Source organism: Thalassophryne amazonica, chromosome 17 (genome assembly GCF_902500255.1).
Source record: "Thalassophryne amazonica chromosome 17, fThaAma1.1, whole genome shotgun sequence".
NCBI lineage: Eukaryota > Metazoa > Chordata > Actinopteri > Batrachoidiformes > Batrachoididae > Thalassophryne > Thalassophryne amazonica.
This window is the reverse complement of record NC_047119.1, coordinates 54,139,498-54,159,596: the sequence shown is the minus strand read 5'-3', so window position 1 is coordinate 54,159,596 and position 20,099 is coordinate 54,139,498.

Genomic DNA, 20,099 nt, shown 5'->3' with positions numbered 1-20,099 from the left:
TATTGAGCTGAGTATTCCATTAACTTTAACTAGTAATGACTTCATGACTTTCTTTGCTAACAAAATTTTAACTATTAGAGAAAAAATTACTCATAACCATCCCAAAGACGTATCGTTATCTTTGGCTGCTTTCAGTGATGCCGGTATTTGGTTAGACTCTTTCTCTCCGATTGTTCTGTCTGAGTTATTTTCATTAGTTACTTCATCCAAACCATCAACATGTTTATTAGACCCCATTCCTACCAGGCTGCTCAAGGAAGCCCTACCATTATTTAATGCTTCGATCTTAAATATGATCAATCTATCTTTGTTAGTTGGCTATGTACCACAGGCTTTTAAGGTGGCAGTAATTAAACCATTACTTAAAAAGCCATCACTTGACCCAGCTATCTTAGCTAATTATAGGCCAATCTCCAACCTTCCTTTTCTCTCAAAAATTCTTGAAAGGGTAGTTGTAAAACAGCTAACTGATCATCTGCAGAGGAATGGTCTATTTGAAGAGTTTCAGTCAGGTTTTAGAATTCATCATAGTACAGAAACAGCATTAGTGAAGGTTACAAATGATCTTCTTATGGCCTCGGACAGTGGACTCATCTCTGTGCTTGTTCTGTTAGACCTCAGTGCTGCTTTTGATACTGTTGACCATAAAATTTTATTACAGAGATTAGAGCATGCCATAGGTATTAAAGGCACTGCGCTGCGGTGGTTTGAATCATATTTGTCTAATAGATTACAATTTGTTCATGTAAATGGGGAATCTTCTTCACAGACTAAAGTTAATTATGGAGTTCCACAAGGTTCTGTGCTAGGACCAATTTTATTCACTTTATATATGCTTCCCTTAGGCAGTATTATTAGACGGTATTGCTTAAATTTTCATTGTTACGCAGATGATACCCAGCTTTATCTATCCATGAAGCCAGAGGACACACACCAATTAGCTAAACTGCAGGATTGTCTTACAGACATAAAGACATGGATGACCTCTAATTTCCTGCTTTTAAACTCAGATAAAACTGAAGTTATTGTACTTGGCCCCACAAATCTTAGAAACATGGTGTCTAACCAGATCCTTACTCTGGATGGCATTACCCTGACCTCTAGTAATACTGTGAGAAATCTTGGAGTCATTTTTGATCAGGATATGTCATTCAAAGCGCATATTAAACAAATATGTAGGACTGCTTTTTTGCATTTACGCAATATCTCTAAAATCAGAAAGGTCTTGTCTCAGAGTGATGCTGAAAAACTAATTCATGCATTTATTTCCTCTAGGCTGGACTATTGTAATTCATTATTATCAGGTTGTCCTAAAAGTTCCCTAAAAAGCCTTCAGTTAATTCAAAATGCTGCAGCTAGAGTGCTGACGGGGACTAGAAGGAGAGAGCATATCTCACCCATATTGGCCTCTCTTCATTGGCTTCCTGTTAATTCTAGAATAGAATTTAAAATTCTTCTTCTTACTTATAAGGTTTTGAATAATCAGGTCCCATCTTATCTTAGGGACCTCGTAGTACCATATCACCCCAATAGAGCGCTTCGCTCTCAGACTGCAGGCTTACTTGTAGTTCCTAGGGTTTGTAAGAGTAGAATGGGAGGCAGAGCCTTCAGCTTTCAGGCTCCTCTCCTGTGGAACCAGCTCCCAATTCAGATCAGGGAGACAGACACCCTCTCTACTTTTAAGATTAGGCTTAAAACTTTCCTTTTCGCTAAAGCTTATAGTTAGGGCTGGATCAGGTGACCCTGAACCATCCCTTAGTTATGCTGCTATAGACGTAGACTGCTGGGGGGTTCCCATGATGCACTGTTTCTTTCTCTTTTTGCTCTGTATGCACCACTCTGCATTTAATCATTAGTGATCGATCTCTGCTCCCCTCCACAGCATGTCTTTTTCCTGGTTCTCTCCCTCAGCCCCAACCAGTCCCAGCAGAAGACTGCCCCTCCCTGAGCCTGGTTCTGCTGGAGGTTTCTTCCTGTTAAAAGGGAGTTTTTCCTTCCCACTGTAGCCAAGTGCTTGCTCACAGGGGGTCGTTTTGACCGTTGGGGTTTTACATCATTATTGTATGGCCTTGCCTTACAATATAAAGCGCCTTGGGGCAACTGTTTGTTGTGATTTGGCGCTATATAAAAAAAAAATTGATTGATTGAAATTGATCTATCTCAGCAACAGATATCTGAAGTTTTTGTACAACAATCATTTCCACATAAATTCAGCATTATTTCATCATAAAAGGCAGAGGAATCGATCAGAGCACTGCAGCTAAATGAGCTGCTAGCTGATGCATTCACTGCGTGTCAGACATTTGAAAGCGTCACGGCGTTTCACCGAGTTTCTGCTTAAAACTGACTTTAGAATGATTTAAGAGGTTTTTACCTTTATCGTTAATAATCTCATTAATCCATTTGATTGCTTTGGGCGAAGAGACTCCGTCTCAGATGTGCTGCTGTGGTCCAAAATGACGCATGCGCAGATGCAAAAGGTGGACCAACATCGATGTGGGGTGTCCCACTTAGCTGAGAACACAATCAAGAAAGACTACACACAATATTTAAACAAGAGCAATTACTCAATCACTCTCATTTATCTATTATGGATTTACCTACAGCACCAAAATTGGATGGAGGTTCCAAGTAAGGTTCCATATAAGTGAAAATAGCCTGTTTGTCTATTTTCCAGTTATCAGTCGGCCAGCCAATTGTAACCCCCATTACAAATATGGTATGAATAAATACATAATTAAAATGTGCACTAAAACAGTTAAATCTACAAGATACATAAATAAATAGTGACTGCATAAATAATTCATGTTATTATTTTATTTAAAAAAGAAATAGTAAAAAGAGAAACGTTAACCCAGAGCATGCCCCTCCTCCACTTGCCGTGGCCCAGTGCACCCGCTAGAGGTGAGCGATACCGGGAATTTTGGTATTGATCCGACACCAAGTAAATACAGGCCCAGTATCGCCGATATCGATGCCGATACCGATACTTTTTCATATTTACGCTTCATAGATCCAAAGGATCCAAAAGACCTAGAATAGAATTTCACCAAACATTGTATGTGACAGCAAAACACTTTATTATCACAATCAACATTTTTGTTTACAAAAATATCACTCAACACAGCTTAAAACAAAATCTCCTGAGGTAGAGGGCTGACAAACCACAATACAAGGGTTGCGCTGCTCCGTGTTTGACACAGCGCAGCGCTGCTCTTGCAGACAGAGAGTAGACTTTGATGAATCTGCGTGCGCAGCAGTCAGTGCGTGCGGGAGAGAAAAAAAAATCTCGAGTATCGATCTTTTTACACGAGGATCATTCAATATCAATACCAGTGTTGGTATCAATATTATTGATATTACGATCGATCCGCCCACCTCTATCACCCGCAGCCAGCAGGGTGACACAGAGTAGAGCAGCAGTTTGCTATCAAAAACACTCAGAAAGCTACTAAAGTTTGGTGAAAACGTAAAACCTGGCCTGTACGGAGGAGGAGTGCGCTCTGGTTTTTAAGTACGGTAGTCTTCCGGAGGCAATTTGCAGTGTCGCTGTACTGGTTACAAAGAGACACTTAAACCTCCATCTGAGACTGAGGAGAGCAGAGAAACGGCCAGGTTTCTTAAGCCACCCAAGAACCACCCCATTCCCTAGACTTGGACTCGGACCTGAGCTGACGAGCAAGGTACGCCACCCAACAGACAAATCCATGGATCAATCAACAGAGCTGCACAAGGCGCACGTGCTGCCTGTTGAGCATCAGAACCTTACTCATTACCGGACAAAGGTTTGGGTAGAAACAAAAGGATTCTGCACTGGATTACAGAACATTTAAAGAGACAAGTGAGACTTTGCAAGCTTTGGGACATTTAGGAAAACTATTTATTTGATTTTGTTCTGCATTAACTACTGTCATTTGAATGTTTCTTGATGAATTGTTTTTGTGTACTTTTAAGGGTACATACAGTGTCATTACAAAGTGACAAATACTGTTATGAAATTGATACAATCAAATAGTGCAAACCTAAAACAAAGCTTAAATGTAAATTAAAGCAACATAAAATAGGTTTAACCTGCAAAAACATGAAATAAAATGACCATGAAAGCTAAACAGCTTTGACTGAAACAAGAAAAAGAAACAAAATAAAACCTTAACAGAACTTTATTTCAGATAGTGAGGTTAAAAAAAAGGTGGTTTATAAAGGAAAACTTTTCATTTTAAGTTACTATTAATTGTGTGTCTGTCATTGTTTGTATTAAATTTTGCCAGCTTTTCTATTTAAAAGTTTCTGTCTTTGGCTCTGTCTTTGAATTGCACAGCACTCCATTACAAATCTAGAACTGGTCCTAACCCATTCCCTAACAGCATAGGTGTTACATAAATGTTCTGTGAAAAGTATATGAAAAAGAATTCAGAAACCAAAGAAGTTGGAAAAAAAAAAACTAACACCATAAAAAAAAAAAAACTTTGAATCACGTGCATGAACTATAAATACAGTACATACTCCTGACATTTGATCATATCTAATTTAGCTTATGAAAAGACACTTCTAACAGGACTTTGACCTTGAAATTTTTTTCCAAGGTAAAATTTTGTGAAATTAGAAACTAGTGTTGGAGGAGATTTGCACTCAAAAGTTCAATGCTCTAGCTTATTTTATGTTCCTTATGTGGCATGGGGTGCTGTGATATCTGCTTCTCCTTTAGGGGGCGCTGCAGCAGCCCCACAGCTGTGGATATGGTTCAACAGTAACAGGCTTGTTTCCTCAGCTTCATCCAAACTCATGACGTACGAGTTACGAGGACAGACCAGGTTCCATCACGTGTTCCTTCTGGTCACAGGCCTCAATTTAAAAACCTCCCGTCCCTAATAAAGTTTAATCAGATGTCTCCCACGAAAGAGCTGATATGAACACGCAGCGTTTGCACAATTCATGTTTTGTATAAAATCTGCTCTCTGAGAAACAAAACAAAAATGTTGGGATACGACTAAGAACACAGCCGGTGTGTGGGCTCTGACCTCGTCGCTGCTCACAGCACACAGATATTGGGGATTGGCGGTCACTTTTATTTTTTTAAACGATCACATTTGCAGTTGGATGATGGGATTAGAGCGCCACATGGATCGGAGCGGATTACAGAAACAGGAGCAGCACACGGGTTTTTATACACTTTGTCATGCATCATTTTTGCTGCAAGTCATGAACGGCTGTCAATCATGTCGTGTTTTTAGAATGACTCTCGTGAAACAGTATATTTGCTTTCATGACACAGTTGTATTTGTTTTATGATAACGGCCAACGAGTACAAAAACCACATCAAGGCAGATGGTATTTGCTTTGCCCAAGAACTTTAACACAGAAGTCAGCAGCATACTTTAGAAAGGTCTGTTCAGTCACCGCCTGACCAAATCCAACCAGCTCGTTAGATCAACTGATGGGGGGGGGGTATGAAGCTTCTGGAGGACATATTCTGCAGTTTTCTCATCATTGTGATCTTTTTCCCCCGTTGTTATCTCATTTGCAGAGAATGTGTAGAGGTGGCGGAAAAGAGGTTAGATGCACTTTTTCTCAGTGCGGAAGGTTTCCGGTACAAACCCCACGCCTCTCCATTCTCTAATATGGAGTTGCATCAGGAAGGCCATCCAGTGTAAAACTTGTGCCAAATCAACATGCGGATCCAACTTTGATCTGCTGTGGTGACCCTGAGTGAAAACAGCGGATAAGCTGAATGGCCTTACTGTTTTCTCATAGGCATCTGCAGAAGAAATACTTAAAGTTAAGTTCTAGAAGAACTGGTGTACTCAAGTACATACACTAGAAAGTTACTGTTTTTTGGAGTTTCCGTCCCCATTTTTGACACTGGATCCTCTGTGGCAGCCTGACCAGTCTATGGTAGTCCTCTGCCTTAAGTCTGTGGACATGACTGAAGAATGAAAGAAGACGCTACCTGAAACGGGTTTTGAACTGCAGAGAAGAAGACACTTGTTGGCGTGTTTTCATTTTTTCACTCGGGTGCAGCCACGAAATACCACATGCAACCAAAGGATGCACGGTGATAATAGTGCTGAACAGAGATGTTGGCATCAAGTGACCACAATGAAGTAGCAGATGTGCAGAATGTCAGGTCATAGGTACATCAAGTTTTGCCTAACAGGTTTTTTAGCTATTGGCACATTTTTAGTGGAGTTTTCAGGTGGGCAGTCCAGTTACAGACATTCTCACAACATCAAAAACTCATACGTTGAAAAGTGTAACAGGCATACCCTTGTACTTGTGCAATGTGGGTACAAGTATGTCTAGGCCATTTCCCTGTAAGACTAGTTTTATTAGGAAAAAGTCAAAAGTGTTCTTTGTTAGACAAACTTCCATTAGAAGTAGGGAATCACTGAGGAACTCAAGCAGTCCATCCCCACCTCTTGAAAGAAACAATCTGTCACAGGTGAAATGTGAACATCCCCTGGCCTTCTCCTGCCACTGGTGTCTTTACTGCAAAGGTACTTGTGTGCTGGATCATACCCAGAGAAACATACCACCACTACCAAAGTGTCGTAGCTGACTTTCCCTCACAATGCAAGTCATACTTCTCATCACCCCAAGGTCATACCAGTAGTACCCAAGGATCCTCCAAAGAGACCTAATACCAAAAAACCTCAGGTCATTGGCTCAGATCCCAGTCACACAACTATACAGTAAGACAGAAAGCACCAGGGCCCTAAAGACTTGGACCGTCGTTCTCCTGCAAAGATATTGGTCTCACCAAACACCTCTGTCCAACAACCCCATGACGCCATAAGATTTTGCCTGGCAGTTCGATTTCAAAGGCAGAGGATCCAGAAACATGAACGTCACTACATGTTCACCACATAGCAACACTTCTGATGTCAGGAAGTCATTGAAAGCCTGGATCTTAGTCGTGATCCAGCACAATTACTAACCCAGATGCTCCTGATTCCTCACACCACTTCTAGGATTCTGCAAGTGTAAGCATGGTCAGTAGGTGGTGCTGTTCAGGGATTTTGGCATTCCTCCAAGGACTTAATGGAGAACTGAAAACCCTTTAACAGCATTTCTAATAATAAATAAATAAGCAGTTCTGGCAATCAGCCTTTCTGCAGCACCAGCATTTAAAACCCTGTAGCCTAAAAGAACAGGTGACTGAAATGAGCGAGTTCAGTGTGAGCAAGTCAACAGAGAGATGATTCATGTGGCCACATGCAGCACATCTGCTACAGTAAATGGAAAATCCCAGATTAAAAATGAGTGACCTCCACACCTACGACACACCTATTTTTGTGATCCCCGTCCCCCTGCACTGAAATCTGTCACGACTCCTGCTCACACACCCCCACCCTCCAACTCAACCAATATACGTTTAAACACATTTATTCAAATGAAGGCTAAAAGAAATCACTCACTCATCTTCAACCACTTATCTGGAATCGGGTCGTGGGGGCAACAGCTCCAGCAGGGGACCCCAAACTTCCCTTTCCTGGGCCACATTGACCACCTCTGACTGGCAGATACTGAGGCGTTCCCAGGCCAGTGTGGAGATATAATCTCTCCACCTCGTCCTGGGCTTTCCCCGGGGTCTCCTCCCAGAAGGACGTGCCTGGTACACCTCCCAAGGGAGGCGTCCAGGGGGCATCCTTACCAGATGCCCAAACCACCTCAACTGACTCCTTTCAATGTGAAGGAGCAGCAGCTGTCTCTGAGGTCCCCACGGATGACCAAGCTTCTCACCTTATCTCTAAGGGAGACACCAGCCACCCTCCTGTGGAAGCCCATTTCGGCCGCTTGTACCCGCGATCTAGTTCTTTCGGTCATGACCCAACCCTCATGACCATATGTGAGAGTAGGAACAAAGATTGACCAGTAGATCGAGAGCTTCGCCTTTTGGCTCAGCTCCCTTTTCGTCACAACAGTATGATAAAGCGAATGCAACATCATCCCTGCTGCACCGATTCCCCGGCCAATCTCACGCTCCATTGTCCCCTCACTCGTGAACAAGACCCCGAGGTACTTCTTCACTTGGGACAAGACTGCATTCCCTACCTGAGGGCATGATGCAAGAATTGTGTGCAAACTGTGTAATGTCTTCCCTGTTGCCAATGCCTCGTACACCTGTTGCTACAACTATTTGCGCACACAAGCGCAGGAAAGAGAGTGTGTGCTGTGCAAACCAATTGCACCCTCTCACGCTAGGTGCCGGCCAAATTCCAGTTGACATGCACGAACATCTAACACCGCTCGCATTGCACTTAGAAAATGTGTAGCCAGTTGCACTCTTGGCATGACAACAGACTGCAGACAAACACTGTCTTACTACTGTGAAATTTGTCTTAAGTTCCACACGAGTGTGACTTTGCAAACACACACACTGACATGCAGGTGTGTGCGCTCCACTCACAGGAGACGTGGCTTCCAACAGAAGCAGCTGTGGTGATCTGTCATTCTGGACATTCCAGCTACACAACACCTACTGTGTTTGGACAGTTATGGACTAACAACTGTCCACTGTGAGGCGCGTGTGTCTGATTGCTGTATTTATGTGGACATAAAAACATATATCGCCGTGGTGGCGACAAGCTGCAGCAAGTGAGCGCAGGCATGGAGCAGACACTGACAGTCCCCCAGGTTTAAACGGGCCGTCAGATCAGAACACGCAGCGGGCGATCTGATTGTCATGTCACCCACGTGAGCTCTGTTCCACATGACACAGTGTCTGTGCTGCGGCGCGCTGTCCACAAGATAAGAGTGTCGGGCAGAACACACGCGGCCAACTGGACGCACCTGACCAGATGTGAAAATAAGAGCACACTGCTTCTCATTCATGTCATTTCATGACTGTATGTCTGTGACCATGGGTCATCACCAGAGGAACAGACGGATCATATTTGTATTGCTCGCTTGATAAATGTGGTGTTTTTATATGGTGTGAGATTTTAATTTTTTTTTTTTGTAATACTTCCATGTCCTTCCTGATAGGCGGCAGCTTCCCACAGCTTTCAAAGAACAGCTCTGTAGCTCAGTGATAAAGGCTCTGACTGAGAATCAGAGGTTTTGAAAGGCGCAAGTTCGCATCACAGGTAGTGTGTTTTTTCCTTCTTTTTATTTTTTATTTTTTTAATTATTCCACATAAGCAGTGAGATGTGGTCCCACAGGTACCGGCTAGTTTTTACTTTTTATTTATTCCACATAAGCGGCGCAATGTGGTTCCACATGTACCAGCTGGTTTTTATTTCTACCACATAAGCAGCGCCATGTGCTGCACCTGGCACTGTTCCTGCTCAATGGACACTGGCGCACCAGGTTTGTGTACGCCTGCCCGTAGGCGCAATGTTTTGTGCACTAATTTAAAACTGTTTCATGCTGTTTTGCTGTTTTCATCCAAACTTCGCACTATGTGTGAAGGGACCATGAAAGGCTGAAAGAAATGAAAGGTGGTAAAAGTGTGTTAATGTAACTTATGAAGCCACTGCAGGTTTTATTTCCTCTTCAGGATTTTTTTTTTTTTTTTTTTTTTTTTGTTCTTTGATTTCTGCTGTGATGTTTCTCTAATTATTTTCTCTTTGTTCATCTATGTGTGTGTTTTTGTGCTGATTGTTCTGACAGTTCCCTGATTACAGTCACGTCTCGTGTTCTGTATTACTCACAAACTGGCTTTTCTTTTTCTTTTTTTTGTGTGGAGTTGACAGCAATGATCCGCAGAGCTTCTGAGGGTTACTGGGAAACGTAAACTTAATGGTGAATTTTATTGATTCTTCTTAAAGTTGTCATTTTTTTTGCTTTTCTTTGAAGGTTTTGAGCAAATTCACCCACCCCCAAAAGACCCCTTGTAACAGTTAAAAGCTGTTCATATATTTTTTTGGTCAGTTTTCATATTTGTAGATTTCCTCTTTTCCAAAGGGAAACTGACTTCTCTGCAGCGTTTTGTGCTGATACAAATCCTGCATCACGTAACTAAGTAAACTTTATTTAAGTGAAAATAACTGCTGGTACAAATTTCTTAGACATTATAAATGGTGCCATTTTTTTCTGTCAAATTCTACATTTTGGTCAAAATTCTGAGAAAGTTAAAATGTCTGTGGTACTGTAATGTTAAGTCAACAGTTGCCCTAAAACGTCAATGTTTTTAGATGAAAAATGATGCAAATGTAAGTTGTTTTGTTTGTATACAAAGGCTGATTTAAAGAGAGACTTGACAGAATAGAGAAACCAGTGAGACAAAGCATGATGAGAACATAAAACAACAGTTAAAACCGTAACAAAAGCAAAATGGCAAATAAATAAAAGAAAAACCCTGTGGAGAAGGATTAAGGATCAACAGGAAAAAAAAATGAGTAATGTATGAATGAGAAACAACAGTTAATACTATTAAAAAAATAAAACTACGGTATTAAATAAATAAAAACAAAGTAGAAATGATCAAAGTCTAACAGAAAAAATAAAATGCATGAATAAATGAAAAAAAGTCTAAATAATGTAATTAAAAGGATTAAGCGATTGCTTGCCTAAAAAGGTGCATCAGAAAATTTCCTTTGAATTATTTACCCGTTGCACCGAGAAAACAAAGTGCCGCGTGTCCGTTTTTCTTCATCTTTATGATTCATGGGAAAAATGACCAAAGGTCAAGTACTTTTAGGCTCAAAAGTATCTATCCTGATTTTACTAATCCTGGGTTTAGGCTGTTGGTTTAATTTCTAATGTAGAGTTTGCAACTGTTTCTTTAAAAATGTAAGATTTTTTTCTTCCTTTGAGTAAAATAGAAAATAACAGCGAGTGTGTTAAAGGTCAAAAATGTAGCAACACGCGATGTCACTCAGTCACGCTGTGTCAGACGGCGATAACGGCTTCATTCTTTCTGCAGAGGAAGAGGAAAATGTTTGTCTCGTTAGCTGTCCAAGCAGTTGGGCAATTTGACTTGTGGAAATGCACACAGGAAATTCACTCTTAAAATGTGACCATGTCACATTAACAAGGACACGCCGCTTCCTCTCCCCCCCCACCGCGTCCTCCCCTCTTCACACATGGAAACAACACATAGGTCTGCGGGTCGTAGGATGCCAGGCTCAACTTTGTGTTTAAAGATGCTGCCGATTGTTGGCACATTTTACCATTAAACATAAGCAGACGGCACTGTGTTGGACTCAACGGACGTTTGCCTCTACTGCAAAATATGGCTGAAGAAGTAAAGCAATGTGTTGTACCACATTATTTGCTTGATCATAAAGATTCTAAAAAGGTATAGTTTGGACTATATGACTGAATGTAATGAAGTTATGGGGTAAAAACAGCAAAAATGGCGACAAAGGTCGATTTCATTTTGTACAGGGGTCAAAAGTTGAAGTTGCTTAAATTTTGGTACAAACTGATGAAAATTATAGGCCGAGTTCATAGGATTTTAAAAACTAATAGTTTGCACCATCTGTCGTGTTTAGTTATCATGTTCTGGGGTAACATATGTCACATGCCACAGAATCCAATGGACGTCGACATTGTTTGTCCTTTACTTTGGTGACCAAACATTCAACACAATCACAATTAATCCTACTAACTCAACCAATAATTTGCTTTTTTTCTTTCTTTTTTTTTTTTTTTATCAAAATTGGAACAACTTTAACTTTTCACCCAAATACAAATTGCCATAACTCCAAAACATTCAGTCATAGATAGTCAAACTATACCTTTTTTATTATCTTTATGATCAGATAAATGACATGGTGTACTTTTCAATACAATTGGGGCATTTATTTTATTATTTTGACCCCTGTGGGTCATTAAAGGTCAGCTCCAGGATGCCTCTATGTCTGATAATAAACTTCATGGCATATCCCGAAAATCTGGTGCTTTTCTCACAAAATGCACAATAGCATCTCTATCTATGGGTTTAGCTGGTGCACTCAATGTCCTAATTAGTGAGGCTCTGTTTTATAGAAAATTGGCATCGACTTGATCCCTGATTCATGAGCCTGATTGCTTCATGAAGCAGCAATGAATCGTTTCATCTCGCCGCCGCTCCTTCAGACTGACATGCAGCGTCTTAACATCACACATTACAATGCCGCGTTAATGTGCTCATGCAGTCTGAAGCATTCAAACCTCAACACTGATCACGAGAAGCGAGTGAAGGGGTTAAAAACCTCATGTGAATGCATGAGTGGAGAAGATGTCCCCTCACAAAGTCCTCTGTCTGGACGTCCACACGTCTCTGTGTACAGTAGTGTTCAGAATAATAGTAGTGCTATGTGACTAAAAAGATTAATCCAGGTTTTGAGTATATTTCTTATTGTTACATGGGAAACAAGGTATCAGTAGATTCAGTAGATTCTCACAAATCTAACAAGACCAAGCATTCATGATATGCACACTCTTAAGGCTATGAAATTAGGCTATTAGTAAAAAAAGTAGAAAAGGGGGTGTTCACAATAATAGTAGCATCAAACTCAAAACTATTATGTTCAAACTGCTTTTTTAGCAATCCTGTGAATCACTAAACTAGTATTTAGTTGTATAACCACAGTTTTTCATGATTTCTTCACATCTGCGAGGCATTAATTTTGTTGGTTTGGAAGCAAGATTTTGCTCGTTTACTAGTGTGCTTGGGGTCATTGTCTTGTTGAAACACCCATTTCAAGGGCATGTCCTCTTCAGCATAAGGCAACATGACCTTTTCAAGTATTTTGACATATTCAAACTGATCCATGATACCTGGTATGCGATATATAGGCCCAACACCATAGTAGGAGAAACATGCCCATATCATGATGCTTGCACCACCATGCTTCACTGTCTTCACTGTGTACTGTGGCTTGAATTCAGAGTTTGGGGGTCATCTCACAAACTGTCTGCAGCCCTTGGACCCAAAAAGAACAATTTTACTCTCATCAGTCCACAAAATATTCCTCCATTTCTCTTTAGGCCAGTTGATATGTTCTTTGGCAAATTGTAACCTCTTCTGCACGTCTTTTATTTAACAGAGGGACTTTGCGGGGGATTCTTGCACATAAATTAGCTTCACACAGGCATCTTCTAACTGTCACAGCACTTACAGGTAACTCCAGACTGTCTTTGATCATCCTGGAGCTGATCAATGGGTGAGCCTTTGCCATTCTGGTTATTCTTCTATCAATTTTGACGGTTGTCTTCCGTTTTCTTCCACGTGTCTCTGTTTTTTTTGTTTTTTTTTTGTCCATTTTAAAGCATTGGAGATCATTGTAGATGAACAGCCTATAATTTTTTGCACCTGCGTATAAGTTTTCCCCTCTCCAATCAACTTTTTAATCAAACTACGCTGTTCTTCTGAACAATGTCTTGAACATCCCATTTTCCTCAGGCTTTCAAAGAGAAAAGCATGTTCAACAGGTGCTGGCTTCATCCTTAAATAGGGGACACCTGTTTGTTCCACAAAATTGAAGAACTCACTGACTGAATGCCACACTACTATTATTGTGAACACCCCCTTTTCTACTTTTTTTTCACTAATAGTGCAATTTCATAGCCTTAAGAGTGTGCATATCATGAATGCTTGGTCTTGTTGAAATTTGTGAGAATCTACTGAATCTACTGGTACCTTGTTTCCCATGTAACAATAAGAAATATACTCAAAACCTGGATTAATCTTTTTAGTCACATAGCACTACTATTATTCTGAACACTACTGTAAATCTGTCAGCAGCAGCCTGCAGACACTGAACTGGGTTATGACAGGAAGGAACTTCCTCCAGACGATCATGAGCTTCTCACTGCTGGTTTCATCAACAAAAACAATATTTGCATTGTGTGATGTTTGAGACAGATGAGTGTTGAACGTGAATGTCCGGCTGCACATATCCTCTGGCCTTACAAATGTTTTTAAGACACAACACGTTTTGAATATGCTCGTCATCTCTCCCTGCACTGCTTTGACTATTCAAAACATCCTGAGGTATTTGAATGAGGTAGAGTACGTTGCCATGGTGAAGCGCTTTAGCACGTTAGCCATCATAAAGCTAAAACAAAACAATGGTGCGTAAATCGATAGCGTCAGATCTGGAGCGCACAGTTAAAAATGGAGAAACATAGTGCGAGAAGGAGAGTTAAGATGTTTAAATTGACCAAATCCAGCAGGTGGCGCCATCCCACAGCACAGACTTAAACTCACTGTGCTTTAAATGCAGCGTCTGCATGATTTTTACACAAAAACCTATAATGGTTTCTGGAGGACACCAGTTCACACAGGTTGTGGGCGGGCTGGAATGCGTCTTGTTGGATGTTAATGTGTCTTCTGCAGACAACAGGAGGTGAAGATGCCGTCCAGGTCAGGTAGCCGGTGATTTATGGCGTTCTGTACAGTCTCGATGATTCTCTACAGGGCCTTTTTTTAAATCAGCTGCAGAACTGATGCGCACACCAGAATGCCGTGTGTGAGGATGCTGTGACAGAATGACACTAGGAGCTGCTGCAACAGGTTTACCTTCCTGAGAGTTCTCAGGAAGTACATCAGGTTTTGAGCCTTCTTGATTGGCGCTGTGATGTTTGTGGTCCAGGAGAGGTCCTCTGTGTGAAACTGTTCTCCCTCTCCCCATTGATGTGCAGTCGTAAATGGATATCCTGCTTCTTCCTGAAACCAATTGAATTGTTTTGTTCTTTGATGTTACGAGGGATGATTGAGAGGTTTGGAGCCTGACCCAGCAAATGTTTGGTGTGGTTCTCCATCTTTTGCCTTCTGAGAATCCAACATTTCTCAGCATTGTACCCAGCGAGTCAAAACATCACACATTCTCTGGAATGTTGTTTTCTCAGATTTCCGAAGATAGAGAACAACACCCTACTTTTTCTTGGTCAGGCTCAAAACTTCACAATCACTTCTCAGAAGAGTCAAACCTGCAGGTTTGAGGCTGAGTGTGACATGGCTGGGATGAGGATCAACACCTCCAAATTTGAGACCATGATCTTCTGTTGGAAAAGAGTGGATTGTCCCCTTCGGGTCAGGGGAGAGTTACTGCCCCAAGTGGAGGAGTTTAAGTATCTCGGGGTCTTGTTCACAAGTCGAGGTAAGTTGGAGCATGAGATCAATAGATCGATTGGTTGCGGCATTAGATGTTTTACGGACGCTGTACTGATCCATTGTGGTGAAGAAGGAGCTGAGCCAGAAGGAGACTCTCTATTTACCATTTGATTTTAGCTCCTATCCCCACCTATGGTCATGAACTTTGGGTAATGACCAAAAGGTTGCGGGCACAAGCGGCGGAAATGAGATTCCTCCGTTGGGTATCTGTGCTTACATTCCGGGACAGGGCAAGAAACTCAACTATCCAGGAGGGACTCTGAGTAGAGTCGCTGCTTTGTCGCATTGAAAGGAGCTGGCTGAAGTAATTTGGACACCTGGTGAGGATGCCCCCTGGTCACCTCCCTATGCAGGTCTTCCAGTCATGTCCAACTGGGAGGAGACCCCGGGGAAGACCCAGAACATGTCAGAGGGATTATATCTCCAGCTGGCTTGGGAACACCTCGGGATCTCTCAGGAAGGGTTACAGGACTTGGCCAAGGATAGGTAAGTGTGAGATGAGCTGTTTGGTCTGCTACCACTGCGAGCCAACCCAGCAGCAGAAAATGAATGAATGAATATTAAGAGTCAGGTTATTCTCTGTGCACCACTCTGTCAGCCTCTTCACCTCCTCTCTGTAGGCAGACTTGTCACTCGTCACTCTTGGTTGTCAACCCCACATCGGTTGTGTCGTCTGTGAATTTAACTGGTATTGGTGTTACAAAATGAAACAGTCATACGTGAACATAGAGGAACGGGCTCAGCACGCAGCTCTGTGGGACTCCTATGCTGAGTATCAGAGTGGAAAAGCAAAACTGACCCAACCTAACTGATTATAGTCAGCTCACTAACTGATGCATGCATCATTGATGGAGACAGAACAAGACTGGTTTTAACTAATGCTTTGTTGCACAAATGCAAAATATCCCAAAACAAAAATCACAATTTAAATTACCAATGCCTAGTCTAGATCTGGTCTGCAGACCAAATTACAAATCTTAGTTCTTCTGTATTGGACCAAGAAAGTACAGGTATTCGATTGACCCGATCACCTCAGCAAGTGAGTCAAAAATGATCAGGACATTTAAGTTGAGAGGTGCTCATCTGTAAAACCACTTGAGGTGATCGGTAGAAAAGAAAATCTGGACTCATGTCCCTTCATGGCACATGGTCGCCCACTGTGATCTATCCTATGGCAGAAACTGAAACATTGAGTCACGCTTTTGTGTTGTAAAATTGACCCTTTTTTAATACAGTTTATCATGAAATCATACAAGATCCTGACAGCTATCTTTAGAGTTCCTCCGGTTTTGACTGGAACTCAAACATTTGATCATATTACCCAGTGCCAGCTTATCCCTGTTGACTTTCTGTTCATGCGAATTTAAAAATTTAAGCTTTTGTTGTTGACCTTCAGCATACTGATGGCACAGTCTTCTATGGCCGAGTGGGTTCAGCTGTATACGGTGGACCTTGCCCACTAATCACAGGGGGCCAGACTGTAGTACATCCCTAAAGTTTGGGGAGGAAAAAAATAAGTGTATGAATTGTGTTCTGATGCCTTGAAATAGTCAATCTACTGAAATTAACTTGAGTTTGAAGTTTTTAGAATGAGACTTAAGACTGTTGTGTTATTGGCAATAGTCACTGATGTTTGGTCATTTTTAACGACAAATCAACAAAGCTGGAACATTAGGTTTTCATTCTGTCTGGACATCCATCTTTAAACTCTTCATTTTCCCACAATAATTAAAGAACACCTCGTCTGACTGAAACCATTCCTTGGTGGAAAATTGGGGAAGTTTTTGAATTTGAAGTATCCTTTCAAATATGGAGGTCAATGCACCACATATCAAGTGTAAACCAGTCATCTATCTCTATGCAAATTCAATTTATTTCAATTCATGTATTTGTATAATGCCAAATCACAACATTGCTGCCTCAAGGCACTTCACACGAATAAGGTCTAACCCAGGGGTAGGCAACCTGTTCCAGAAAGAGCCATGAGGGTGCAGGTTTTCTTTGGTGATTTCACTGATTAACTGATTCCATCTGCTCAAAGTGATATTAATCAGTAAAATCACCTGGTGGAGTCAGTGGCTGCAAAGAAAACCTGCACCCTCATGGCTCTTTCTGGAACAGGTTGCCTACCCCTGGTCTAACCCTATCCCGAGCAAGAACACAGGTGACAGTGTTGGTGTTACTTGAGAGGAAACCTCAAGCAGACCAGACGCAGAGGGGTGAAGATGCAAATAGACAATATGCCATCTTTAAAGCATCAGTCTTTTAGTACAGAAATCATTTCCAGACTTATCACCTCTACTATTAAATCATACATCAACTTAACATACGATCAAGGGCATATACCACACTTTTGTGTTTTCAATTTATTTATAATGTTAAATGTTTTATACACTTAATTTGACTGTGATTTTAAAATGTTTCTTGTTGAAATTTATAATGTGAATCACTCTGTGCGTGACTTTGAAAGTAGAAAACAAGTTATGTTTAAATTATACAATTTATTGTTCTGTGGCGGCAGAATTTGACTTTCATAGAAAAAATGGTTGCATTTGCTGCTCCTTTTTATTTACATCTTTTTGGTATTTTTGCACAAATCTCAATTTCTATCTCCTTTTTCAAAAGGTCCCGTTGTGAATTTATGTTTTCAGGCTACAAGGTTTCTAAAAGTTTCATTCTTGAGTAAACTGTCAGTCTGTCTCTCTGATGTGAGCCATCAGGAGCGGAAGGAAACACGGGCCAAATATGGAGCTCACAGTTGACTCTGTAACTAGTGGGCGGAAATGTATACTCAGAACGCCTCGGGGTGTTGGCAGAGTCAATATGTTGATCATTTGAAGTGATGACATGCTGCTGGTGACTCATGGAGCGACTGTGTGAGTTAATAAGTAAAAGTAAACAGTTCAGTGAAGCACGCCGTTAACTACAACACTCAGAAGTTTAGAACAGTGGGTAAGATGTTTCAGTCAGACACCGGAAATAAAAGCCTATCTGCCAAAGCAAGAAATACCTCATCATTTCTGACCTGTCCCAAAATGTCAAGCTTTCAATTCCGGGCAAAGTTCAAACTCTCGCCAAGTTTTATTAAAATCTGGACCTGCAAGCAAACAGGCAAAATTATTACTGATGTGGCATGAATGTATTCCACCTCATGAGAATGATACGGGTCCTGGATGCAGTCAAACGTGGGGGCCCCATTGGCCTTCTCCAGCTGCTGAGGTCCTTAACACTGAGGCACTCCCTGCGTTCTGGATCAGAGAAAGGTGTGGTTCCACATGTGGCAGATGTGGTGATGTGCGGCACCAGAGCATGCTCCCAGACCTGACCTTATGATGACAAACACCAAAAAAATTAAGTTAATGCTCAATACGAGAACAATAGAAACCCAAACAATGTCTGCATCAACACCTAAATTACATAATTAAACTTTCATATTGATAGCAGTAATGCTCTAAAAACTTAAAAGATGTCACAAGGCTGCAAAACCCTGCAGGAAGGTAAAAGTAAGTCCCTTTGGCTTCTCCCTTGTTTCATTTGGGGTCACCACAACACATTCGAGGTGGATCTGCATGTTGATTTGGCACATGTTTTATGCTGGACGCCCTTCCTGACGCAACACCACATCATATGGAGAATGGACAAGGGTGGCCTAGAACCAGGAACCTTCCGCCCTGGCAGCAAGCACACTTACCTGCTTGGCCACCACCCCCACAACACCACAGAAAGGATTTTGTATGAATTTAACTGGGAAAGAAAGGGTAAGGGAGCTGTCAGACAGGCATGCAGTGAATGCAGTGAGAGTGTTCCTGCACAAACTGTCAGGATCTCAGAGCAGAACCGGCTGGACACAAATGCAGGACTCAAAAAGGTAAGTTCAAAAGACTTTACTCGTTTAACAGGCAGGGTTTGGTTCACAGGATAGCAGGAAAAGAAAAGCAACAGTGTCCAAAACATGAGACGATAAGCGAGGTCAAAACACAAGCAAAAAAACTGTACATGGCAAGACATGACTGAGGAGACTATAGGACACTGTGAAAAAGGGCTGGAAACACTGGCATGGAGCACAAACAATCTGGCGGTGACAAGAGGGAAACATGCAGCTTAAATAACAGGTGTGACAAGGGAAAGTCAGACACAGGTGCAGGGAAACGAGCAGGCAGGGGCGTGGCACACAAACAGGACCAGACACACCCAAACCAAGCTAACAGAAAAACAGTAATGTGCAGGCATAAAATACTGACCAGACAAAGAAAACCCCACACATGAAATAAACACCACAACATAAAGATCCCCACACACCCCCACCATGACACAAACTCTTATTTTGTGATTCTTTAACACTGGTTACATTCTAAAACTCAGGTTACACTGGGTAAGGAGACATCTCCAACAAGTCACCGTAATCCTTTAACCTTTGTTAATATAATAAATCATTGGCGTTTATTTATTTGTCCATCTGTCTGTTAGCAGGATTACATCAAACCTACTGCACAGATTTTGATGAAATTTTCACCACAGATACATATTAGGTCATGGAAGACGCCATTAAATTTTGGGGGTGATCCAGATCTGGATTCTGGATCAAGATTTAACTTTAGTCTTTAAAAGATTACGTCAAAACGACTTCACAAATTCTCACCAAATTTGCACCACGGATAGATACTGGGGCAAGAAAGACCACTGAATTTGGGAGGTGATCTGGCTCTGGATTCCGGCTCAGGATTTGACTTTATGGGCTTTTAAGGCTTACATCAAAACAACTTCACGGATACGACATCACGATGTAAAACCAAGTTCAGGAAGACAATATTTTGTTTCAGCTTGCTGTAAAACAACAATCCTTCAAATGGTGATAGACACACCGAATTTGGCACAAATACTCCTCAGACATTACTCTTCTGACAAAACCGACTGGCCACTTGAATTTTCAATAGGCAGCCAGGTAGGGGTCAAAGAAGAATTACACAGGGGTCAAAATTTAAAAATGCGACAATTATATCGAAAACTATTATACAAGTAATAAATGTTTATGAGTTCAATGGTATGAATATT